Source organism: Rattus norvegicus, chromosome 16, assembly GCF_021556685.1.
Source record: "Rattus norvegicus strain SHRSP/BbbUtx chromosome 16, alternate assembly SHRSP_T2T, whole genome shotgun sequence".
Classification (NCBI taxonomy): Eukaryota; Metazoa; Chordata; class Mammalia; order Rodentia; family Muridae; genus Rattus; species Rattus norvegicus.
This window is the reverse complement of record NC_141549.1, coordinates 77,643,837-77,671,489: the sequence shown is the minus strand read 5'-3', so window position 1 is coordinate 77,671,489 and position 27,653 is coordinate 77,643,837. Positions and strand designations below refer to the sequence as shown.

Here is a 27,653-nt window from a genome sequence, read left to right as displayed (position 1 = left end):
GCCCTGTAGTAATTGCTTTCAAAAAGCTTTTTCAGGAGCTCGTGATCACAATCACACAGTCCACTGCAGATAGTCAAGTTAAAAACATCCCTCTTCCTATATAAAGCCATCCTGACCCATGCACCCTCAGATCCTGGGGACAGAGTCTAGCCCCATATAGTCCCTTCCAGCAGGAAGCTGCCGATGAGAGAAAACATCACCCCTTCTTTTTACCTGTCCTCAGGGTCTGGAATGGAGGGTTAGTTCTCTAAGGCCTCAGGTAGGCTGATAACGCTGGTGGGCTGGCAGCGGGATCCCGGAAGTTTCTGATAAGGTGGCTGCCGGCTGACCTGCAAATGGAATCTCCTATCCCAAAAGTTCCCCCTTTCCACCCTAGAAAACCCCAAGCCCTGTGCCACAGGTTCAGACTCCACATCCACTGGAAACAGGTGACCCTCAGTCGTTCTGACTAAAGGAACAAATCTGTTTTTGGAGAGGCTGGTTTCTTCCCGTGACTCCTCCATCAGTTTTGACCTAACACCCATGGCCTCAGGTAAGCACATCCAGAAGGATCACCCTTGACCTTGTCTGAGGAGTCTGGGCTGATGGAGGGGTCCCAGGTCAGTAGGGGAGGAAAAAGCTGGAAGTTTGGCATCTCCTTTGTCTATCTGGGGCCTCTCTCCCTGTTGGTCTACCTGTCTCAGGGATCTGTCATGACCATAGTCCTTTATTCTGTCAAACTACTGAAGATTACAGAAGGAAAAACAGAAGGATGGATTGGATGTCTGGGACTGTTGTTTTCACTCTTGCTGGGGAGACGAGAACAAACATCCATTCGCCCCATAGGTCATCAATACAGAGGAAAGGAAGGTTTCTACTGAAGTCCAGCTTGGCAACCAAGGAGTGCATTGGGGCGTATTTGGGTACTCATGGGTAAGGAGTTACTTACAGGAGAGTGGGTGATCATTAAACAGGTTCATCCTACTATTGCAGTAGCTTAAAGACCACCTGAGACAGGCTCCTCCCTCATGGAGGAGCCCCCACCTCCTGATTCTATGGTAACTGTAAAAAGAGAAGTGCATTGTGTGTGTGTGTGTGTGTGTGTGTGTGTGTGTGTGTGTGTGTGTGTGTGTATTTCAAGACAGGCTTCTCTGTGTAGCACTGGCTGTCGCAGAACTCTCTGTCCACCAGGCTGGCTTTGAACTCGGAGACCTGCTTCCCAAGTGCTAAGATTAAAGGGCAGGAACATGACAGCCGTGGGAGGAGGAACGTCTGTGCCATCACATGAAGCACTCAGACATGGCTAGCATGTGAACAGGTTAGCTCGTGCTGCCATACCGTGGTGCTCGTTTCATGGCCTATGTATGCCATGAGGTGGTCGGTATCTTAGGACGTGACACACATGGTAATAGACAAGCAGAGCCCACCATGTGGTGGCTCTTGGACATGGACCACATGCACACAGGTGTGCTCAGTCTGCCGCTGGTTGACCCAGGGCAATTCAAGCATGCCAACAGGTGGTGCAGAGGCACAGTGTGGAGGCCCTGGGACACCACTGGCATGCGAACACGTATGGCCACACACCACATGGCTCTGCTTCAACAAGGCGGGTGTTCAAACAGGCGTGCCTTCTCGGCCAGGCGGTGGTGCAGGGGCATAGCAGAGACGTAAACAGGTGAGCCCACATTGCCTTGTGGTTGTATTGGGGCAGAGCAGGCGAGTGAGCAGGTGTAAAAACACCACCTCAGGCAGCAGCGCTGGCATGTGGCAGGTGTGAGAACACCTACCATGTCTCCCTTGTCACAGTCCCACAGCATCTCTTGTCACCAAATGAAACCTCCAGTGCCAGTCTGGGTAACGGTTAATTGAGTTGTTGGACAAACCCCGTGGAAACCCTCAAATGATCTGGGCTATTGACAAGGCAAATGGTTTCACACACACACACACACACACACACACACACACACACACACACACACAATGATGTCCCTGCTGCTGGAGACAACACCTACATAACTCACTGAGCACAGAGAAGTCAAGCTGATACCTATCTGGAACCTTCTTCACCCCTGCTGACTGGTGTGCCTGGTTCTGGAGGTGACTCTGCACACTACCAAAGGAGACGGGTAAACACCAGGTGCTTATCGTGCTAACCAACCAACATTTGATTGGATTTAAGGTCCACTCCATGCGATAGAACTCATGCCCAATGCGACAACTGGAGACGAGGTAACCCAGGGACCTAGGGTAAAACCAAATAGTGCTTTAAAAATATGTAGCAGTAAAATGACTCCCAATAACATTCCGCCATGCTCATGGACCAGTGCCTCAGTTGGCTGCTGTGGGGAAACTGTGGAAGAGGAAAGAGAAAGAGTTTAAGATCCAGAGGGAGGGAGGATACCATGGCCACAAGACCTTCCAGGCGCAACAGGACAGATAGGTGCATGTATGAACTCACAGAGACTGATGCTACACCAGCACGGAGCGGGAAGTAGACACACGCTCCCATCCCTGACCCAGAGGCTCTCTCCAGCTGATATCCCCCCACAAAGGACAGCTTAAGTGTTCTCCAGGGGGGGCTCACCCGACATACAAACCACTCTTAAGCCCCAAGCCCAGCAATAGACAGCCAACATAAAACGACTACAGTGGGATTTCTGGATTTGTTTTTGTCTTATATTGCTTTGTCTGGGCTTTTAGGTCTTTTGCTTCTATATTATGTTCTCTGGTTGTGTGTTTTATATTTCTCTCTGTGTGAATATGTCTCCGTGTCTGTATGTGTTTCTTTGTGCTTTTTCTTTTCTTTTTTCTTTTTTTTTCTTTTGGTTTTTTGTTTTGCTTATTTATTTGTTTATCTAGATAGATAGCTGTTTGTTTTCTACTAAGGAAAAAGGAAAGAAAGGGGGGAAGGGGGCTGGGGATTTAGCTCAGTGGTAGAGCGCTTACCTAGGAAGCGCAAGGCCCTGGGTTCAGTCCCCAGCTCCGAAAAAAAGAACCAAAGAAAAGAAAAAAAAAAGAAAGAAAGAAAGAAAGAAAGAAAGAAAGAAAGAAAGAAAGAAAGAAAGGCCGTGAACTTTGGTTAGTGAGAAAACAGGGAGAATCTAGGAGGAGTTGGGGGTGTGAGAAACCATGATCAGAATTTAAAAAATAATAATACATTACATTCTTTTTTTTTTTTTTAAACTCCACCAGGGGAGAACCAGAGCACAGTTGAAGAAGAAAAAGAAAACAATAAGTTTCGCATTAGTTGTGATCAGCAAGCTTACTAGAGAAATATTTGGTTACATGGGAATAAGAAACCGTGAGAAAGTGTCCCGGCCTGGGACAGCAGAGATAACACTGCTCCACTGACTGACTTCCGCTCTGCGAACCTGCTTGTCCTTCCTCTTCTCCCCGCCAACACCTGTTTGCTCACCGCAAGACAGTCTTAACTAGAAACCTGTCCATTTCAGGCTCACAACGCCTGCCGTGGCACAGGACGTCCACTTGGCCACCTGGGCGCGCTCGTTCACATGCCCTCGCTGAGCTGCCACTTGGCGAGCCGCGCATGCCTTGTCTCACACACCTGCCTTGCCCCAGCCCTGGAACATGGTGGCCCCGGGCAGACCTGTTCGACGCTTGCCCCACGCCAGCACTTGGAAGTCTGGGCATGCTCGTTTGCCTGCCTGCCGTATCCCAGAGTCACCAAGTGGTTTCCTGGTCACACCAGTTTGAAGGCCTTCCTTGTCCCTGGATTGCCATGTGGAAGATTGGGCATGGCTCTTTGCACTCAGACCCTGCTATGGCAATTGGCGTCTTGATTAGGGAATGCTGTGTTCCGGCATTTTGACATGCCTATTTCGCGCACATGCTATTTCCCAGAGCTGCCACACGGTGGCACTGTTCCAGCGCCTACACATGGCAGAGTAGGCATGCTTGGTCACAAGCCTGTCACGTTCCTGTACTACCATTGGGTGGCCTAGACATGCCTGTTCTGAGCTTGGTTAACTGAGGGGTGGGGGGAGAGAGGTGGGCAGTGGGCAGTGGGCGGTGGGGGATGGGTGAATTATGGCCACAAATGTGCCTTATCCAAGCGCCACCTCATGGTGGTCTGGGTACACATATTCATCTGTTTGCCATGTCCTAGTACCTTCATGTGGTGGCTTCAGCAAGCCTGTCCTCACTTGCCAGGGTCACACCATCATCATGTCATATCCCGGGCATGACAGTTACATGCCCAGGGTTATCAGACGCCTGCTGTGTCCCAGGGCCACCACACGGCAGCCTGGACATGCCTGTTCACACGTGTTCACCGTATCCCAGCATCACCAACCATGCAGCCTGGTCTCACCTGTTTGGATGCAGCTGTGTTCAAGCAATGCCAAGCAGTAGCCTGAGCATGCCTGCTTGTGTGCATGACATGTACCAGCAAGGCCACATGGCTGCCTGGCCACACCAGTTTGCGTGATTTCTGTGTCCTGGCACCAGCACGTGGCCGCCTGGGAATACCTGCTCACACACCTGCTATTTCCCAGGGCATTACGGTTTGCTCACACTTCTTTTGCATGCCTACCGTGTTCCGGGGCCTCCATGTGGCTGCCTGGACGTGCCTGATCAGACGTATGTGCTGGAACCAGCACTACCTGGGCTTGCCTGTTCACGTGCCTGTACGTTCCAGTGCCAACACGTAACAGCCTGTGCTCACCTGTCTGTACATGATCGTATCCCAGAGCCTCAAACCACCAACCCGAGCACACCTACAGTCTCAGTGCTGCCAGCGGGACACAGCGGCTTCCACCTCTGCTGTGTCCCAGCACTGTCGTGGAGTGGCTTGGGCGCACACGTCTGCACACCTACCGTATCCTAGGACTGCCAAGTGGTGGCCTGGGTGTGCCTGTTCTCACCTGCCACATCTCTAGGCAGCTGCAGGGTATACACATACTGTGTCCCTACGCCATCGCGTGACGGCCTGAGCTCTCCTGTTGATGCACATACTGTGTCCCTACGCCATTGTGTGATGGCCTGAGCTCTCCTATTCATGCACATACCGTGTCCTGGGGAATGGAAGGAGTGTTCAACAGTCACGCCCAGGGCTGCCACATGGTGGCCTAAACTCCCTCACAGCCCAGGGCAGCCATACAGCAGGCTTGTCACTTGGTGGTGGAGTGTTGCCTGTTTGCCTGCAAACCTGTCCCAGCGCCAGCACTTATCAGCCTGGCCGTGCCTCTTATTTGCCTGGTAACATCTGTTCACACCTGCTGTCGTGCCTGCTATGTTCCAGTGCCACCAACCTCCTGGCCTGGGCACACCTATTTGCACACTTGCCAGGTCCGACAACCACCACTCGGCAGCCTGGGGCGTACCTGTTTGCGTGATTTTCCTGCGTGGGCAATGGGACATTGTGGCCTGGGCATGTCCACATGCCTGCCATGTCCTGGGACCTTCAAGTGGTGGCCTGGCCACACAGTTCACAGTTCTGCTGTGTCCCAGAGCCACCATGTGCTGGCCTGAGCTCTCCGAGTCTCACATGTGTGGGGTCCCAGTGGTGCCTACGGGCTGCCTGGTTCCACCTCTTTGGACCCAATCTGTGTCCCACTGACACCAGAGGGCAAGCTTGGTCATGCCTGATTGCATTTGCCGGTTCCCAGAGCTGCTATGTGGTGACCTGAGCATACCTGTTCACATGTAGTCCATGTCCCAACACTACCCCAAGGCATCCTAGGCCTAGGTATGATGGAGTTTGTGAAAGAGAGGGAGATTGGACTGGTGTGGGCTTTTGAAGCCTCAGCGTGCCCTCCACCCAGTGACACAGCCCCTCCAACAAGGCCACACCTCCTAATGGCTCCCAAACATGGTCACTAATTGGGAGCCAAATACTCAAATATATGAGCTTACAGGGGTCTTTTCATTTAAATCACCACACCTAACTATAACAGGGCTATAAATTGTATGTGTGTATGTGTGTGTATCTACACATATAATCCTAATTACGACAAAGCTAGGAAAAAATGTGTGTGTGTGAAAAGTTACACACAGCTTTCTAATTATGGCAGGGATAGGAAATGCATGTGTGTGAAACTGCACATACAGGACTACCTATGATGGGGCGAGGAAACACATGTATGTGAATCTCCACATAAACACCTGCCTCTACTAGAGCCTTGGGAGTATATGTGTAAGACTGCACAGACAGGCCTCGCTGTGGCAGAGAGAGGGATACATGCATGAGAATCTGCTGCTCCTGTTATGTGACAAGATTGTCCCTGCAGAGGTACGACACACCCCTCTACTCACCCAGTGGGAGAAGGCTGGGAGCCCAAGATAGACCGAAGCACAGAGACCATCAGAGTCCAATTTGGTGAACTTATGAGTTGTATTTTCAGGAATATGGGTGAGGGGTTACTTAGAGGGGCAGAAGTGACTCAAAGACACCTACGCCACCAAAGCCCACCTCGGCATTGATGACAGCTCACCAAAGCTGAGATGACTGCATGGTTTGGTGTTACCAAGGTCTTTATGCTTCATAACCCATCTGTACCCCTACACCAGAGGTGTGGGCATGTGCATAAGATGTGGACACACACACACAATGCTGAAGCAAATGGGCATCGGGGGCTAACACCTGACTGTGGCTTTGTGTTCTGATTCAAGTCAAGAAGACCTGAAAAATTGATTTCCCCTCCTCACGAGTCTCTTGTAAAAGATAGATTAAGACGAAAGTTCCTCATTCTCTTTCAATGCCATGTTTTTTCGTGTGCTCTTTAACTGGGTAAATGACATCAAGGATTAGTCCCATCTCTCTCCCTTGGAGTTGCCTCAGATCACCACCACAGTCCACGGCGGAACCATTTTCATTGACGGTGAAACATACTCTACCGGATATCGTAACAGACACTTCTGCTCCAGTGCACACTGATCGATCCAAAGCTTGTCACCCAAACACTGGTGTCATCTTCTCTCAGCTTTCACGAAAGTGGATCTGTGCAGTTCATAGTCTTTCGTCTCCAGAGTATTTCACTTAGCACGATCATTTGAAAATGCTCTGCACGGGTTAGTACTTTATTTGCTCACTACTTTCTATCACTGTATTGCTCCGTTGTATCCCATTGTATGGGCAAACAGTAATTACTTCTTCTCTGGCCGATTGGCACTTGGAGTATTCCCAGTTCTAAATTATTAAGAATATATTTGCAGAGAGAGAGAGAGAGAGAAAGAGAGAGAGAGAGAGAGAGAGAGAGAGAGAGAGAGAGAGAGAGAGAGAGAGAGATTGCACATCATTTTAGATGAAAAATTCTCTGGCTTTTCAAACCAAAGGTGGGAGGAGGGAAAGGAGGAGGGAGGGATGAGGGGGGAAGGAGGGAGGGAGGAGGGAGGGGAAGAGGGAGAGAGGCAGGTGAAATATCAAAAGATCACCGTTTGGAGCCAGACGGGGATGGGTTTGAAGCCCAGCTCTGCTTATCTGCTTACTTATCATCCTCCGGGATCAGTGAGTGTGGTTTTTCTGTGTGTTAGTTCTTTTTTGTTTTTAAAATGAGGATACTACCACACAGGGTAATTGAGAAGATTAAATTCTATGACGTCACCAACATAAAATGCCCAACAAAGCAAGTGGTGACTCTCCTGTCTCTTCACCACTCGCCGTGGAGAAGCCTTCAGCCCGTGGACCAGACATCTACCAAGAATTTCCAGTGAATGTCACTGAGGGCTGCTCGCAAGACAAGGACAGTTTAGTTTGTGTGTATCATCTACTTCAAACCGCGCTCTTCCAGTATTTTGGTTATGTTGAGTCGTGTGCTAAGGAATGTTTAAGAATTATTGACCTTTCATAGCTCTCAAATATTTAAGTTCATCTTTATCTTTGATGGAGATATTAAGTAATAGGAAAAGAACTTTGAGTCTGAAGACTGATTAACTATGGAAAGTCGCCATTAGCTGACATCTAGAAGTGTCTGTATAAGCAGGCTCACTAGTTTTGAAAGTAGAGCTTCTGAGATTTTTCTTCATGCGGTAGACATCTATAGAAAGGGCAGCAGCTTGTGGGAGCCCCGAGCTACAGAGCTTAAAGGCCAGTCCTGTCAATCATCCCTTTGTGGGAGTCGCAGGAAAAAGATACCCAAGCAAGCCGTGACTTGGATACTTTGTCAGACAACTGAAGCGCTGGGAAAACAAAGGGGCTAAGGAAGGTCACCTCATGATGTCCAATGAGGACAGGGGTTTCTCAGCCAAGAACTGAGAAGACAGGCGTCTCATGATTGCCCTGCCTCTTTCTGCGCAAATCCCTTTCTGGGCTTGGTTTTTTTATCTTAATGAGTGGGGTTAAACACGGTTGCTTCAGCTCTGACATCCTATAATTTTGTAATACTGATTAATCCATGGATGTTGGGTACTGGAAACTTGACTATTTGCTCAAATTTCTGCTGCTCGCCAGCAGAAATGGGGATTGAGGAAAGCATTGAAGGGAGAGGAGAGTAATACAAGAAAAATGATGGAAGCAAGGAAGGAAGGAAGGAAGGAAGGAAGGAAGGAAGGAAGGAAGGAAGGAAGGAAGGGAAGTGAGCGTTGTTACCGGTGACTGAGAGGAGGTGCAGGGAGTTCTCTCTATACTCTACGTATATTAAGCGAGATGCTTGGGTATGCTACAGAAGACAATGTTAAGACCAGTGAGAATGAAGCAAACTTAGCAGTTTATTGCGTATAAAATAGAGGTAGGATACAGCTCAAATTTAAGCACAGGATATAGATGTCCTCTACTCGTGTATCTATATGTATGTGAGCGCTGGTCCCTGTCTTCAGACACACCAGAGGAGGGCATCGGATCCCATTACAGATGGTTGTGAGCCACCATGTGGTTGCTGGGAATTGAACTCAGGACCTCTGGAAGAGCAGACAGTGCTCTTAAACACTGAGCCATCTCTTCAGGCCTCATGGTCCCATTTTATTCCAATAATTTTGTCCATCTTTTTACTCTAAGGAAGTGCCTATCTTTAAAAATAAGATGTGTTTCTTGTAGGCAGCAGATAGACGGCTTTTGTTTCTTAACCCGTTTGGTCAGTCTGTGTCTTTTGATTCGAAAATTGATTCTATTGACATTTAAAGTTATTCTTGAAATGTGTGTATTAGTTGTGGTGATTGTGTTGACTTTCAGGGATGTTACGTGCTACGTGGTATTTTGTCTTTGAATAATCATGGGTTTAATATTTCTTTCCAAAGTCTCTCTTGCTATGCTCATTCTGCCGCACTTCAGCCCAAAATGGTGTGTCTTATATTTTCTTTAGGTATGGTTTGTTAGGCTTTATGCCATTTGTGTCATGGAATTTATTTTTCTCCTTCAATCACAGCAGATATTTTTGCTGGGTATATTATTTTAGGTTGGTTGTCACAGCACTTTAGGAATTGGAGTACATTTCTTTTTTTTTTTCTTTTTTTTTCTTTTTTCCGGAGCTGGGGACCGAACCCAGGGCCTTGCGCTTCCTAGGCAAGTGCTCTACCACTGAGCTAAATCCCCAACCCTGGAGTACATTTCTTTAGGATCTTCTTGCTTTCAGTTTCCAGTGAGAAATCAGCTCTTATTCTGATGGCTTTTCCTTTATATGTGACTTGGTTTTCTTTTCTTGCAACTTTCAATACACTTCATTTGTTATGTACACTTAGTGTTTTTAACTATAATATGCTGTAGGAATTTTCTCTTCTGGTCTCATCTGTTTGGTGTTCTGTGTGCTTCTTGTAATGATATGGGTGTGTCTTTCTTTAATTTAGGGAAATTTCCTTCTATGATTATCTTCTATGCCATCGATTTTCTCCCTCGTCTATGCCTATACTTTGAAGGTTTGGTTTTGTCATGGTGTCCTCATATTTTCAGTGTGTTTCTTTCCTTTTTAATTTTCTATGTTCTTTTCTTATCTGGTCCAGGTCCTCTATTTTATATCTGAGACCTAGTGTTGTTTTCTGCTTGATTCACTCTACTTGAAAGGGTTTCCTTTGAGTTTCTAGTTGGGTTATTGGGTTTCTCATTCCATCTTCGCTTCAGATTGAGTCCTCTTCAATGTTTCCATCTCCTGGATTCTGTTTTCAAGTCCCGGGTCACCTTCATCATTTCCATCAATGGCACACTTACATTTTCTTATACATCACTCAGTATTTCTTCACCTCAGCTTCTTCTCTTTGATTTAACTGAGCTCGTTCTTTCTTTCTTTCTTTTTTTTTTTTTTTTTTTTTTGAGCTGAGGCCCAAACCCAGGGCCTTGTGCTTGCTAGGCAAGCGCTCTACCACTAAGCTAAATCCCCAACCCCAACTGAGTTGTTTCTTTATGTCTTCTTTAAACTCATAGAATCCTTTGTGGAGGTTTATGATTCTTTTTTCCTTTTAACTTCTGTGTCCTGGAATTCATCTAGGTAATCCCATTGGCAAGAATTTCTACAGGACTGGTAGGTTCTAGAGAAAGGATCCTGGATTGATCTTTCACCATGTTGTTATTTCTGCAATGAGATAGAGGCAGGTAGACTTTGTTAGTTCTGAGTCAGTTATGGTTGTGGCATTGGTTGGGAGGGAAGATGTGGGGGCAGGTTGGGCTTAGAGGTTGGGGATGACTTGAGTGGAATGAAATCAGGTGGTTGGAGAGGACTGAGCTAGTATACAAGATGTGCACCCTGTTCCAAGCCAGGAGCATGGGGGTAGATAGGTCTGAGTGGCAATGTTGGATCTGACATGGGAGAGTGCAGAGGACAGGTAGGAAGGTTACTGTCTCAAGGCTGGAGCTCCTCTGTGGTGAAGGTAGGGAAGACCAGACTAGGTTGGTGCACTGTTTGTGGAATCCAGGCTAAATCGAGGAGATTTCAGAAGAGGTGTGGATGAGGAGGTCAGTGCTACTCACCAGGCTATACCCTGGAGGAGGATGTGGGATATCTGTGTGGTGGAGGCAGAGAAAAGGGCCCTGTGGGTGGACGTAGCTAGGGCGGGTTCTCATAGAAGCATAGGCGATGGCTGCCAAGGAGGAGGAGGTGCCAGGGTTCAGGATGAAGGACCATGTGGAAGACTAGAGGTCAGTGGTTACAAGTCATAGGTAGCCAAAGGTTGCGGCACTGGCTATGGGACCCAGGCTCAATCTAGTAGATTCTAGAAAATAAGCATTGGGTGGTAGAGGGCATTGACCAGGCTATGCCCTGGTGGAAGACCTGGGAAGTCTGAACACGGAGTTGGGAGTAGAAGCAGCACAAAAGAATTCCAGTCCAAGAGGACTGTGAAGCAAGCAGGTGTTACTATCCTGGTGTGTGACAAAATAGACTTCCGACTATAATCAGAAGAGACAAGGATACTACATTCTAATCAGAGAAACCCTTCATCATGAAGGCAATACTATCACAAACATATACGCCATGCTCTGGTGTTCCCAATTTCCTAAAAAAGATACGAGTGGATAGACGCGGATTTAAAGACATAGATTAACGTGAATCCATTCACACTTAAGTGCTTTCAATGTCCCACTTTCTCCAACGGGCAGGCCATCTGCACAAAAATAAAATAAACAGAGAAACAGGAAGTAATTGGCATTATACCTTAAATGGTCTTAGCAGACATCTACGGAATAGTTTAATCCAAACACCGAACACCGACCAACATACATCCACTCAGCAGCAGAGAGAAGCTTTTCCAGAGTAAACCACATCCGGAACATCAGAAGAATCTTTATAGATTCTAAAAGACTGAAATCATTCTGTGTACACTATCTAACCACAATGAAATAAAGCTTGAAAAAGGCAACAAACATCCCTAGTGAATTCACAAACTCATGGAGATTAAACAACTCACCACTGAATGATGAATGGGCCAAAGATAAAATCAAGAAAGATAAATAAAGGGGTTGGGGATTTAGCTCAGTGGTAGAGCGCTTGCCTAGGAAGCGCAAGGCCCTGGGTTCGGTCCCCAGCTCCGAAAAAAAGAACAAAAAAAAAAAAAAAAAAAAGAAAGAAAGAAAGATAAATAAAAAATTTCCTAGAAGAAAATGAAAACACAGATGCCAGGAAAGCATGAGACTCCTAGGACCCAACTGGGACGAGATTAGCTGAAATGCCCAACAAAGGGAAGGGGAGACCCTGTAGAGACCATATCCAGAGTGAGGCAAGGCCCCAGGTTGGGGGATGGGGCCACCCACTCATCTCCAAATTTTTAGCTCAGAATTGCTCCTGTCTAAAGGAAATACAGGGACAAAGTGTGGAGCAGAGACTGAAGGAATGGCCATCCAGAGACTGCCCCACCTGGGGATGCATCCCATATACAGTCACCAAACCCAGTCACTATTGCTGATGCCAAGAAGTGCTTGCTGACAGGAGCTTGATATGTCTGTCTCCTGAGAGCCTCTGCCAGAGTCTTACTGATACAAATGAGGATGGTTGCAGCTAACCATTGGACTGAGCAAAGAGACCCCAATGGAGGAGTTAGAGAAAGGACTGAAGGAGCTAAAGGGGTTTGCAATGCCATAAGAAGAACAACAATATCAACCAACCAGAACCCCTACATCTAAACCACCAACCAAAGAATACACATGGAGGAACCCATGACTCCAGTTCCATATGTAACAGAGGATGGCCTTGTCATGCATCAATGGGAGGAAAGGTCCTTGGTCCTGTGAAGGCTCGATGCCCGAGTATTGGGGAATACCAGGGCAGGGAGGTAGGAGTGGGTGGGTGGGTGGGGGAGCACCCTCATAGAAGCAGGGGGAGGTGTGATAGGGGGTTTCTGGAGGGGAAACCAGGAAAGGGGATAACATTTGAAATGTAAATAAATAAAATATCACATACATACATACATACATACATACATACATACATACATACATACCATTCTCCAGCGGTTGCAATCCTATTTATTTGCTAGGTGACCTTTTATACAGCCATCTGTTTTAGCTTTTCAGTTTTCATATTCTGGTTATGCTTCCTCATACTTGGACAACCATTAAAAACTATAGCAAAATGGTTGATATTTTCTCTGTTAAATAAATAGGCATTTGATTTCAAAAGAAGAGGAGGAGGAGGAAGGAGAAGAGGAGGAGGAGGAATCGGAAGCAGAAGCAGAAGCAGAAGCAGCAGAAGCAGGAGCAGGAGGAGGAGCAGGAGGAGGAGGAGGAGCAGGAGCAGGAGGAGGAGGAGGAGCAGGAGGAGCAGGAGGAGGAGCAGGAGGAGGAGGAGGAGGAGGAGGAGGAGGAGGAGGAGGAGGAGGAGGAGGAGGAGGAGAAGGAGGAGGAGGAGGAGAAGGAGGAGGAGGAGGAGAAGGAGAAGGAGAAGGAGAAGGAGAAGGAGAAGGAGAAGAAGAAGAAGAAGAAGAAGAAGAAGAAGAAGAAGAAGAAGAAGAAGAAGAAGAAGAAGAAGAAGAAGAAGAAGAAGAAGAAGAAGAAGAAGAAGAAGAAGTTCTCCTAATGCTCGTTTACCTGGTTCCTTTTTCCTAAGGACAACAAATTCCTCTCAGTGTGCCCTCTGTTTCCTGCCAGGACCCTGCCAGATGCATTATTAACCCTCTATACATATCACGAGTCTTCACAGCAGTCTTCAGAGGCGCTGTTCACATTTCACAGACAGAATGAAGCAGGAGGAGACTAAGGAATTTGTTACGGCCAATCCAGGATGTGCTTCCTGCCCATCTGTCCCAGCCTCCTGGCTCGTCTCTTGCAGGGCATCTGTGGAGGTGTTAATATGGAGTCGGGACATGAACAGCCACTGTGGTTCTGCTATTGTAGAGATGACAGCTCCTTTGGACTCGCAGCCGACGTGCCCGGGTGAACTACAAACCTTTGTGTGTCTGGCCAAGATACCTGTCATTTTTCTGGCCCCCTGGAAGGCCACTTACCTAGTAAGTGGGGGAAAAGATTCAAACAGGATTACAGGACTTTGGCTTCCTGTGTTTCCAGCAAGATTAATTATGAGAGAGGAAACAGAAGAAAACTAGGTCAAGTGAACCAGAACCGGTGGCATTTTCTCTCGCCCTGGGGACTTACCCTGTGCCAAGAAATGTACTAAGTGTGTCACCTTGTCTTAGTGAGCCCTTGCTTAACTTTTCAGCTTCCGTAGATGCTCCGGTGAAACAGGGCGTGAAAGGACTGGACAGGACACATTCCGAAGGCTTTTCTCTTAAATACGAAATGATATTTTGAAGAGAAACCATGAAATTGCTGCAGTGCTCAGGCTCTGGTAGCCTGCTCCGTCAGCCACCGAGGAATCCACACATCAATTTTCAACAGCAATGTATCTTGGTGGTCTCGAGAGGTGAACAGATAAAGCCTTGAGTACGCACAGTTGGACTGTTAGAAATGAGATCCCTATAAATATGGACAGGAAAAACTTTACAGCAGAAACCTGCAACAAGAAAATTTGCTGCACTGTCTTAGTTCTAGATACAAGAGGCAGTGGATGGAGGTGTGTGTGTGCGCACGCCCGGGCTGGGGGATGGGGTGTGGGGGATCGGGGGATTGGGGGAGGCATGTTTGGAAAATGTCTGAGTGTTCCATGGGAGTTTAGGGCTGAAGATAAACTACTGCCCTGTCCAGAACTCCCAGAGTTGGGAACTTCTAACTTACAGCAAAATTTTGGGAGAATTCCACATTTAAACAAGATCTCACAAATGAATTAATGACCGAGATAAACCATAAGATCCCACCCAAAATAATAATGATAGGAATTAAAAGTCAACGAGTTAGTTTGAAGACTAGGCTAAAAGAGAGACTTGACATAAATCAAACGTTTATGGTAGCTTCCTCTAAATCATCTCAGGTTCTTTTCCTAGGCTGAGTAGTTGTGTGGGTGTACGTGTATGTGTGTGCATGTGTGTATGTGTGTGTGTCTGTGTATGTGTGTGTGCATGCATGTATGTGTGTGCGTGTGTGTGCGGGTATGTGCGTGTGTGTGTGCGCGTGTGTGTGCATGTGTGTATGTGTATGTGCGTGTGTGTACATGTGTGTATGTGCATGTGTGTGTGCGTGCGTGTGTGTATGTATGTGTGTGCGTGTGTGTGCATGTATGTGTGTGTGTGTGTAATAATTTCTAGAACACCCAGGTTTTTATCTCTGTGGATATTCAGGCCACGCAACATCCAACTGAATGTGTGTCCTTTCAAGCTGGGAGACATAAGCAACATTCTGTGCCAAGTGGGACAGAAGGAATGTCCCAGCCCATGTCAAACGGGAGGGAGCAGCCATGCATCCTGGAGTTGCCAATGACCAGCAGTTTCCATTCAGTGCCTGAAGTTACAGCCAGTGGAAACAAGAGGACCTAGGTTTCTAAAGTAAGAGTTTCTTTTTCTCTCCTGCAGCACTGAAGACTGAACCCAAGCTCTCCTGTGAGCCAGGGAAGGTCTCCACCACTGGGCTACACCCTTTATTCACATTTTAAAATGTTTGTTTCATTTTGAGGCAGGACTAACTAAGTTGCTCAGGATGGCCTTGAACTACCAATGCAAACAAAACAAATTAGGATCCTTCTGCCTCAGCCTCTCAAGTAGCTGGGATTACAGGCCTGCACCATGAGATTCAACATGTTTCCTTTTAAACTTTTCCTCCTATTGTTTAAAAATTCCATATATGTACATAACAGAATGTGATCAGACACACCTCTCATTTCCCCACCTTGAACTCCTCCACCCCACATGCCCCACAACACTTCCTCCTCCTAACTTCACGTCTTCTTTTTTATTAATCCACTAAGGACAATTAGGCTGTCTACAAGTGTACAGGTCTACATCCTGGCCATCCGCCAGACTGTAAGAAATCAGCCACCTTCAAAGAAGAATGCTTCTCCCTTCCTCAGCAGCTATCAATTGACAATGGCACTTCAGTTGTGGGTAAAGCCTGGAGATCACACTGTATTTATGCAGGAATTTTCCTTAGCTTAGTTTTGCGTAGGCCTTGTGCAGGCCTACCTTACCTCTGTGAGTTCATGAGTGTAGCAGCCGTATCATGTACAGGTCTTACAATCTCTATTGCTGTTGTTTTTGTTGTTGTTGTTGTTATTTTATGTGTATGAGTGCTTTCCTGCATGGATGGATGTACACCATATGCATGCATGGTACGTATGAAAGCCAGAAAAGCCCTCATGGAACTGCTAGAGTTATAGTTGTTATTGAAGCAAACCCAGGTCCTCTGCAAGAACAGCGAGTGCTATTAACCTCCGAGCAAACTCTCCAGCCCCCTTGCCCTTCCACGTCCTCAGTCTCCCCTTCTAAGTGCTTCCTGAGCTCTGCCATGGGTAGCAGGGGATAAATGGGTCCTGGGCACTCACTCAATCTCTTCTTCTCAGCACTTTGACCAATTATATACCTCAGCACTGAACGCAGTCCTCTTAGAAAAGAAACGACACTGATCCACTGACAGCGGCTCAGGTCTATAAGTATAGACAAAAATATTCAGAGGACAATTTGAAAGCATAACCGTTCATGAGACTCTTGAATGGCGCTGGAGGTGTTAGGAAGGCTGCTGGTGGGGGAAGATTTCAATTGTTTTACCCAGCATTGGTCCCTGCACACTACAATGCTGACCTCTCAGGCAAGATGGCGCAGTAGTGGTAGAACCTTAAAGGGTAGGTAATAGACTACTTTCTAATTGGCTTTGAGGCCTTCCACAGGAAGACATTTCATTCCTGGTACTGTAACTCCCACTGAAAGCCTAGAGTTTCTGTTTTCTTTCTTGCTAAATGTCTTATAATGAATATTTTAGAAATAACCCACACGCTTACCTACTTAGTGTTTTCCTTAACTGTACAAAGTCACTTTGATGTGTCCTTAGGATTTACCCTACAGGGGCTGGAGAGGTGACTTAGCAGTTAGAAGCATTTCTAGAGGATTCAAATTCAATTCTTAGCACCCACATAGGCAGCTCACAACCATGTAGAATTCCAGATCCAGGGGATCTAATGCCATTTTCTAGTCCACACACACACACACACACACACACACACACACACACACACTAAAAATAAGAACTTTTTGAAAACAAATAAGCACCTGAATGTACATGTTATAACTGATATTAAAATCAAGGATAGGAAGGGGAAGATGGAAACTGAAAGAAATAAAATTTACACTGAGACTTTCTATAGAAAAGGTTTAAAGTATTATGAATAGAAATATACCCAAAAGGGTTGGGGATTTAGCTCAGTGGTAGAGCGCTTGCCTAGGAAGCGCAAGGCCCTGGGTTCGGTCCCCAGCTCAAAAAAAAAAAAAAAAAAAAGAGTTAGAAATATACCCAAAGATCTCACCCAGAATTCAACACAGAGAGACAAAGAGGTAAAGAGGTGAAAGATATAGAAAACAGACACAATCAAGGAAAAGATGAGGAAATTCAAAGCACAACAAATGAGAATGAAAATAATTATTAAATATTCAGTGGCATGGAATTTTCAGGAGTTGATAAAAAGATACAAATGCCCAGATTCAGTAACTAAATGAATCCCAAGTGAAATCGCCAGAGATACAGAAATGAACTAGAAGTCACATCGTTCTGAAATTTGTTCAGGGCGAGGCAGATGGTTCAATGGGCAAAATGCTAACTGTACAAATGTGAAAACCTCAGTTCAGATCCCCAGCACCTGTATAAAAGGAAGTCAGAGGCAGAGAAGCCGGAGCTCAAGACCCAGCCAGGCAACCTCAGTCAGTGAGTTCCCGGCTCAGTAAGAGACCTTGCCTCAAACACATGAGGTTGGAGAAGTGACAGAGGAGATCATCCAACTTTGACCTCTGGCCTCCATGTGCACACGCACACGTGCTCACACACGTGCACAATGCATATTCAGGGAGAGAGAAAGGAGGGCAAGCTTTAAGAGTAGAAATCCCATGCAGACTAGAGGAGATGCTGATCACACATAGTATGAAGAGTTAGTCTTCCATAAAAGAAAAGCTCACACTGTTACATAACCATTTCCCAGCATCAATGCCATTTTGATATTCTCCTACTTCACTTTGAGCATCTTAAATATTAAAATTTGCTCCCAAAAGTAGTAGCCCCTGTAGCCTATCATAATCAAGGTAATTGATGAGTCGTGGACTCTCCATTTGAAAGGTGATGTTGTTTGTTGTTGCTCGATACAAAAATCAGAGGATTCCATACAGCATTGCGGCATCCTAAAGAATTCAGAGATGGCTCAGCGGTTAAGAGCACTGTGCGCTCTTCCAGAGGTCCTGAGTTCAATTCCCAGCAACCACATGGTGGCTCACAACCATCTGTAATGAGATCTGGCGCCCTCTTCTTGTATTCTTAATCATAATAAATAAATAAATAAATAAATCTTTAAAAAAAAATTCAAGCAAAACCTATGTGGAGTTTCCGATGCCTTTTGGTGACGTGAAAATAAGAATGGGAACTCAGGCAGTTAGACGAAGGACTGACTGGTAGAAGGAAATTATTGAGGGGTTCACAGGAGGGAGAGAGGAATGAGTCATGAGAATGTCTCTTACATGGGATTCCAGCAGAATCTGAACAAAGGGGAAAAAGGCCAACAGAAGCAAAGCTATCTACCCTTAGAGCCGACAGAATGGGGCAGGAGAGGGGGATTATTCCAGAGCTATAATTTACTAAAGAAATTTTCTGGGCTTCCAGTGGTGTTGAAATCAGTTATGGCCTGGAAGGGAGTTCGTGGGAAAGAGACAGAGGGAAAATTAACTTACACTTGACGTGAAGCACATACTCTGTGGTATTTTATAATAGTAAATTATATGCAAGTGGGGACATTTTTCAAAGAACTTCCTTTTCACCCCTAATGAATACGTACTGTTAGATAACGTACTGTTCTCTTTGTTTTTTAGTAAATAATGAACAACTTCTGATGCCTATAATCTAGTGTTTAGCTGTCTATACTTGTGATTTAAGTTGAGGTCAGATAAACATTACCACAATCCCTAGGAATTGCATAATGTTTTCTCCCAACACTTAGTTCCTTGTCTTCAGTATAATGCAGGGTCCAAAACATACCATGGGAGAGAGAGCCTGGGACTAGGAGAAGGCTTCAGCCTTAGGGAAAACCCAGCTCACGTGAGCCGGTAAGAATCTCCACCAACGATCAAAAGCTACAGCTGACTGGGAATCAAGGAGATGGGAATCAAGGCTGGTCTGGTTATATGTCCCGGTTATATGCCACCCCCCCCCGCGCCCCAAGACACACACATACACATCTCTATCGCCCCTACACACACCCCTCCTTCACCCCGAGATACTGGGCAGCTGTGAGAGCTAAGTCTCCAACCTTCCAACCAGCCATAGGAAAACAGTGAGAAGATACACAGGTGAGCATCCCAGTTACACAATGAGATGAGTACGGTCGTTGCAAGGGACCCTTTAAAGAGGAATGAAACACGGCCACATACTCCACCCTCCAAAGCAGACCCGGAGGTCTGCCAGTCACGTTGGTTGTTCTCACTTAAGGGAAACGGAACTAAAGAAATGAAGTCAGTAGCAAAGCAGGGGACGGTTTCCAAGTCTCACACATCGGGATCTTAAGGACGTGTTCCATTAAGACTTGAGGTTGTAAGGGCATTGATTAACAGGCACGGTTTAACGAAGATTGGGAGGTAAGGATCCAATAGGAATGGCTTCCTCCCCGGTTACACTTGGATAAGCTGGTATCCATAAGTGATTACCCGGTCTAAGCAGTGATAAGAAGTGGCCATTCTGTGTCCGCATCTCGACCATGGATGGAGTTAGAGGAAGCAGTCATAGGGGGCTTCCCAACGCACCGGGAAATCTTCATGGAAACAGTACAACAGGAAAGGCGGTTCTAAAGAGACGGCATCCTTTAAACCAGTGGTTCTCAACCAGTGGGTCGGGACCCCTTTGAGGGGGGGATCAAATGACCTTTTCACAGGGGTCACCTAAGACCATTGAAAAACACAGCTATTTACATTACAATTCATAACAGTAGCAAAAGTATAGTTATGAAGTAGCAACAAAATAATTTTATGGTTGGGGGGGGGGGTCACCAGGACATGAGGAACTGTATTAAAGGGCCGCAGCCTTAGGAAAGTTGAGAATCACAAGTCTAACCCACAACTTAAATCTACCAGGCGGGAGTTTCTGAAGCAAGTCCAGTCCTTTTTCCTAGTTCAGGGCTGTGAGTAGTCCTGGATGTTTGATATGTTCTGCTGATGACGATTCTTTGATACTTCAAGTATCGTCAGTATCATCGTAAATAGCTCTAATCACACACACACACACACACACACACACACACACACACACACACACACACACACACACAGAGTCTTATCCCAAGCAGACTATGAAGTAATGTCTTGAATGCCTGCCTAAAGAGAGTGGAGAGGGGACACATGGAGAAGAAAGAGACCACAAAATTCTCTCAACTGTTGGCTGCCAAAACTCCTCCTTACCCACAGACACTATTGGCTTTCAGCCCTGTCGCTTTGTGAGTATGAACTCCTCACCTCACAGCTGGGAAGCAGGAGACCTGGGTCTTACCATCTGCTTTGAGGCACACACTCCTGGTGACCTAAAGACATCTCACTATAGCCGAATACGAGACCAGCTAAGAGCTAGCCAGCTCCTGCAGGTCTGTAGAAGGAAACTGTGAAAATGTCCCAAAGTCATCTTTCCATCATAACTGACTTAAGGAGGAGGAAGGGGAGTCTAAGCTTTGACAGCTCATAACGTCTTACAGTAAAACATCTCTCCCGAAACAGTCTGAAATTCCACCCATCAGAGCTAATGAGATGCAAGGAACTGGATATTTAGAGAAAAGAAATCATTAAGAATAAACCCAAGGCCAGGCCAGCAAACCCTAGGGTATGATCCAGCCTAGGGAGTCAACCTTCTTATCCCCCGAGCCTTCAGCAGTCACCCCAACTCTCATATGAAACTGAGTCACACGCCTAGTAATCGGACCTGTCTGGGCAACCCAACCCATGGTTAGCTAATCATTTCTTTTAAAGGAAGAAACACATTAAACCAAACTTAATGAATTTTTCTATACACATTAAGTGGTTTAATTGGCACTGGGGAGCCATAGGAACCATCGGGAAGGTTTGCAAACCAGGTAGAGGTGTGATTGCTCTCAGCTCTGTACCTGTCCGTAGGCTTCTAAAGCACATGGGATTAGAGGAAGTGGCCGACGAGGGCTTCCCAGTGCACTGGGAAATCTTCATGCAAACATTGCAACAGGAAAGGTTCTAAGGACGCATCAGCCTCTAAGCCAGTGGTTCTCAACCTGTGGGTTGAGGCCCCTTGTGGAGGGAGGGGGAGCATCAAATGATCCTTTCACAGGGGTCACCTAAGATCATTGAAAAACGCAGATTTTTACAGTAATGATTCATAACAGTAACAAAATTATAGCTATGAAGTAGCAATAAACATAATCTCCTGGTTAAGGGGTCACCACAGCATGAGGAACTATATTACAGGGTCGCAGAATAGGAAGGTTGAGAACCACTGCTCTAAGCTAATTCCCAGGGGGTAGGGACCAATTTAGTTCCTATCTATTTGACGACAGCAAAATTCTATCCAGAATCAACATTGTTAAAATTAACCTAATACATTAGATTCCTAGACTATGATAACATCCAACTTTTCCAGGTGAATCTTGAGCAAATGAATACTCTGAACATTCTATTTTACACACACACACACACACACACACACACACACACACACACACACACAAAACACACACACATCAAACTCTCTTTGATGATTGTTATTAGTCATGCTCTTGATAGGAGTAGAACAGACAGGGTGAATATATGTGAAAAGGAGCAATATTAGCTTTGCTTACACGGTATACTTTGGGTAGTCCAACAATGGATGTCTTTACAGAGGTCAAGAGCTGCTTGTGGAGATCATAAGGCTGGGTGTCTCTGCAGTTCCAATCTAGCACCAAAGGTTTGGAGGATTCCTAGAAATCCACTGGCCTTTAGTCTGTATTGGAAGTCTGGTAAAGCTGATTTCTCAAATCAGGGAGCTACTGCAGCAGAATCAGTAGCAGCAATAGGATAGATGAACTTGCCAACAAGAATGAAAACAAGCAGGCAAAAAACAAACAAACAACAACAAAACAGGTTTTTTTCCCCTTATACCTCCAGAAGATGCCTCCCACATTTATGGTTATTTCCAATAAACCTGATTAAGCCCCCAAGTTTGCCCCAGGGTTTTCCTTTAGTTGATTCCAGATTCAGTCAAGTAGACGGCTAAGATTATCAGCACAGGTCTACCGCTTGTGAACTTGAGACCCAATCATATCTTCTTATAACATGCTTGGGCTCCAAAGTCATAATTCTGCCCAGTGTGATGCACCTATCCCACATGCAATGCAAACTGAGTATTTTCTTCTCAGAAGAATTGCGAACTCCAAGGAATGCTAGTCTTTTTGTGTTCTCTAACTTAAAGGTAATAATGTATTTTTACAACACTTCCCACTCAAAACATCTAAGTTGATATTACATCACATGGCCAAGAAATAGGAAGGAAAACATAGATTTTTGATTAATATGTGTATGTATGTACAAGTATATTCTTCCAAATATTTTAATTTTTGAAAATTTCATACATGTATACAATGTCTTTTGATCACATTACTTCCACCAAGATCTACTACCCTGCCCAACCCCCTCACAACTTCATGACTCTCCCTGCTAATTCCAGTTGGTGCTGCTTACACATTCATGGGTTTGAGGACATCGATTAGAACATGGTCAACCTCCTGGAGCCAAACCCTAAAGAAATGTGACTATTTCTGTCCCAGAAGCCATCATCATCTATGGCTCCTCAGCTAGGCATAAAATGTTGACTCATTTGAGCTTGTGCAGGTATTGTACAGGCAAAGTCAGATGCTTGATTGAGTTCATGAGCCCAGAGGCCATCTGCTATCCAAAGATACTGTTTTGCTCCTGTCCTCCTTACAACATTTCTACCCCCTTTTCTGCAATAGACCCCGAGTCTTGGACTAAGGTGTGTGACGCAGCTCTCTCATTTGTGGCTGAGCACACTGCAGACACCCATTTCCTGCACTTTTACCGGGTGTTGTTTTCTTCCTTAACCTCTGTTCATTGCATAGAGAAACATCTCTGGTGAGCTCTGAGAGAGCTGCAGTAATGTATGGGTAGAGTCATGAATTTGGTGGCCAGTTTGATATAGTGGTATATGGTAGAGGTCAGATTCAACATCCATCTGTGTGGTTAGGAGCATCTAGAGTTTAAGAGACTCTGGGCAGAAAGATACAAAGTGAACTAGAATATAAACAATCAGGGACAGAAGATTCAGATGAAAAGTTAACAACATTAGAATGGGAATAATAGGGGAAAGAAAGAATCCAATTCAATGTATCTAACCTCCTGGGATCTGGTCCTGTCATTCCTCAGAATTCTTTTGGAAGTCTGTTCCCCATTTCTCCATCAGGTTTAGTGTATCTGGTCCATTTTTAGATGTCTTTGGTCCATTTTGGAGTTGAGTTTTGTGCAGGATGATATCTGGATTTGTCTACATGAAGACAATCCAGATTGGCCGGCACCCTTTTTTGAAGATGTTGTTTTCCCCACAGTATGTGTTTCTGGTTTCTTTATCAAAAATCAGGTGTCCTTAGGCACATTCATGTTTGAGTCTTCAGTCCTAGTTCATTGGTCAACGTGTTTATTTATTTTTGACAGTCCCATGTGGTTTTTATTATGATAGCTCTGACAATTTTTTTTGTGTGTGTTTCCAATGTGTCACCAGTGTACCTGTCAATGAGACATAATCTCACTGTTCTAGGAATGTGACTAAGATGTGACTTTGGGGTGCCCTCAGCCATCGTTCGTCATTTCTTATCCCTGAATAAATTGCTAGGTTAAGTTCATGCTACTTATGAAATGTGAAGAGAAAAAAAATTCGTTTCTGCCATGCAACAGTATCCTTTGGAGATGGAGGCTGAAAACCTCAACTATAATCCCATTTCTTGAGTCCTTTCATTGCATTTTTATCTCTTTGTTCTACATCAACACATATCCCAGGACCGTTGCTTGCCATACTTTGATACAGCAGGTCATCACGCCTCAAGGGGAGGGGCCACAATTCCTTCCTGGGAATTCCATGCTGGGATAGGTACAGCATGTTGTGGCTCTTCCTCTTGGAAATAGTTATCAGTATAGTATTTACTTCTCTGTTGCTGGGATAAAGTATGATGGCCTACAACAAACTGGAGGGAAAAAACAGTTTGTGTTAGGATAGCGTTCCAGTGGGAGAGCTCTTAACAGGAGGAGAGAGGGCATGGAGCAAGACGGGGAAGCAGAAAATCTGGAGATTACATTTCCATGCAGGAAGCAGACACTTTGCAGTATGTGGGGTGAAGCCTATCTCCAGTGGCCTTCTCTAGCAAGGCTGAACCTCCAAAGTATTCCATAACCTCCTACCCCCAACGAGAGCACCGAGTGGGGACTGAGTGTTCAATCACACGAGCCTATGGGGGACACTTCTCATTGAAAGCACAGCACTTGGGAACCAGAAAGACAAATTTGGAAGATTTGTCATTCAGTGAACATCTTAGACATTTTTAAAGATCTTTTATTGAACAGAAAGGGTCTGCCAAAAAAATAAGAGTATAAGTGATGTGGCCAGAGATTAAATAAAACATGGTGCAGAAAACAACTTTCACCTCCAAGGGCATAAGACTTTTTTTTTCTGGAGTCATATATGAGTGATTGTGACTGGGGAACACAAATTCACATTACCCCAAATTGTAGGTTCAATGTGGAAGCAGTTTCACCAAATTTTTATCGTAATGCAGCAAAGACAGCAGCGAACCAAGATCCTTTTCAAATTCATCGTAGTCAAGTTAAGGAAAAGTGAGGTCTCTGCTTTAGGCCTCAGCTGCGGTCTGACCACCCTCTTAGCTTTCTGGTTGGTAGGGAAGTAGCTCTCTGTACATTCCAAAGGATTTACTTAATGGTCACAAAGATATTAGGGCAGGTCCAGAAGACGGTAATGCATGGTCGTTAAGAGGGATAAGGTTGCCCCCGGGAAAATTTGTCTCTGGACTTGCAGCATTCCAAACTTCAATGAAATGTTTAATCAGTCAATCGGCCTTGCCAAACGTTCAGGGCAAAGTTTGGCTTCCTTCTGGCAACTTCCGCTCCCCAAAGGCAAGGACAATGTGTGGCTGTGAAGCACTTCATGGATGCTAAGGCTGTGTAGAGGGGACCTGCCTGACACAACGAGAGAAGGCGAGGGACACTGCTAGAAAGGTTGCATACCTGAATGGTGTCACTGAGAAAGTCAGACAGAGTAAGGAACTTAGGATGGAGGAGGGTACTTCCGGTTTGTGCAACAGAGAAAGAGCCCGAAGACTTTGTGATAAAGTTCCCACGCTAACATCCTACCACGGTGGAATAAGAGTTAAGTCAAGAAGATGGAGAAATCAGACTCAAATACCTTCGCTACTGCCTTAAAGAGCCTGAACTTTTTCCCGTGGGCAGAGAGGAACCACCGGGCAGATGGCGACTGCACAGAACCAGCTCAAGGAAAGAGGACTAAGGATAACGAACAACAAGAGAGGAGGCAAAGGAATGTCCGTGGGGAGAATGAAGAAGAGAATGGAGTTGAGAAACAGTCATGAGAAGGGCAGGAAGAGCTACCCTTAGGTAGCCAGTGCTGCTTTTGAACGAGACGGCAAACCGGAAGTACAGAGCTGAGGGCCGTTGAACCGAGGGGATCCCGGTGGGACTACCCAAAATGTTTGTGCGGCGGGGAAGACAGATCCAGGTTAGCGACCCGATCTAGGAAAAGTGCACAGGGCACAGGTAAACGGTGCACAAAGTCAGGTGGTGTTCCACAGGGCACGGGGCTGAGTTCGGCTAGCTGACTCCGCTGAAGAGAACAGCCCCTGGAAGAGGTGCCTGGCACAGGATCTTTCTAATGAACTGTGAACCTAACATTTGTGGAAAACATTACACAATTTCTACAGCTTGTGGGCAGATGGCCTCATCCACCGAGCAATTGTAAGTGTAGGCCCTTAAGAACTAGATTATAGCTTGCAAACGTTGTTGACTGCTTAGCGAAAACCAGAGGACAGCTAAGGTTGCCATGCGTTTGCAGCAGCGGTAATGCGCTTTCCTTTGAACTGCCCTCTTGGCATGTAATTTCCTCTGATGAGTACCTACAAGGTCTGTGTTTCACATAAAACTTGATTTATCTCTTCACTTGGCTTTTCCCATGAACTTGACCCTTCCCGTTGGAGGGAGACAATAGCGTCCTCTCATGTCTTCCGTGGATCCTTTTCAAATCCTCAAATATTTTTGACCTTTTGACAATAATCACATCTTTCAGCCTTTGAGTTCTTTATCCCTGAAATCAAATCCTCACCCCCCGGGGGGAAAAATGATAGCTTCGACGTAGCTTCAACGATTAGCGTTTCCTGAGTCATTTAACTGAATGCTGTCATTTTAAAGTCTCTTTTATGTAAAAATAATTTTTGGACTCCTCCATGCCAAAAGAAAAAAGTATTTTCTACTTTTACTGGTGAGGAATTAAAGCACATGGCTAGAGATGGGACCTAAAGTGCAGAGGGAATGAACCTAACCCAACGAGGTCATGCCCCTCTGTGTCCAGCCTCAGCTACTGCTGACTAGTGGTGGTAGGATATAACCACAGAGATGTTTTGCTTGTTTTCTGTGAATGAAAGAAATCCTTTAGAGTAGGGTGAGGTGAGGCCTCATGTTATATCCAGAAGACAGCGTTTCATAGACTCTGACATTTGTAGTCTTTCCATACTGCCTCTTCCGAAATGTTCTCCGGACCTTGGAGAGGAGAGAGCATTCCTAGCTTCCAAGACTACGTTTGTACCCCCGGTATGAGTGTAATGGTTTGTATACACTCGGCCCGGGGTACGGCACTATTAGAAGGTGTGGCCCTGTTGGAGTAGGTGTGTCACCATGGGTGTGGGCTTTGAGACCCTTATCCTTGCTGTCTGGATGAAGCCAGTCTTAGATGAAGATGTGGAACTCTCAGCTCCGCCCATACCATGCCTGCCTGGATGCTACCATACTCCTCTCTTGATGATAATGGATGGGACCTCCGAACCGGTAAGCCAGAAGCAGAATGGGAAAAAACAAACTTGCTTCAGCCTCAGAACTGGGGTCACACCAGAGTATTGCGTCATTGTCTAACTGTCTTTTTCTTTTTAATCTTCTCCCTCCACCCCTAACATCCCCCCCCCCCCCCGGGGAACCCACTGACAGGCTTGGTCAATTCCTCAAACACATGACTGACACAAGAAAGAGTCCAACATGACTGGCGATCGGGAACACACAGCTGTTACGCCATAACCTGCACAAAGCCTACATGGGCACACTGTTGAAAGCTGAGGATTCAACAGTCACACATTCTCCACGCACTGACCAGTTAGGAGCCTGTGCACTAACTGCCACCCAGTACAAAGCATGGCTCCTCTAACCAAGCAAGGGTCCCGAGTCTATAGATAAAAGCATAAACATTTAGAAGGCAGAGGGACTATGTGTCCACTTAACCAAACATCCATAGCAGGATCCCCCCATTTCCTCAACTACAGACTTCTGTCCACGTTCACAGTACTTGGCTTGAGAGCTTCCTGTGCAGCTCTCAAATACAATCAGAAATCAGTTGATTGTCCCCAACCCCACACCGATACTATGCTACCATGAGACCAGCCGTCTCATCGTGCCTGGCAGGTACGGGTTGCAACATCTACATCTGGGCCCACATCTACATGAGA

The 27,653-nt window shown here is 45.8% G+C and overlaps 1 protein-coding gene and 1 long non-coding RNA gene across 1 annotated transcript; both read right to left on the bottom strand.

The window, feature by feature from the left end:
• The window catches only part of Erich1 (glutamate-rich 1), a gene marked incomplete at its 5' end in the record, with an annotated part of 52,793,804 nt that overhangs the window by 5,992,874 nt on the left and 46,773,277 nt on the right, over positions 1-27,653 (bottom strand).
• On the bottom strand, positions 8,620-13,725 carry LOC148000622 (uncharacterized). The gene is made up of 3 exons (XR_015640447.1): positions 13,379-13,725; positions 12,793-12,913; positions 8,620-10,433 (listed from the first exon to the last, which is right to left on the bottom strand). It is a non-coding gene; the product is annotated as an uncharacterized LOC148000622 (long non-coding RNA).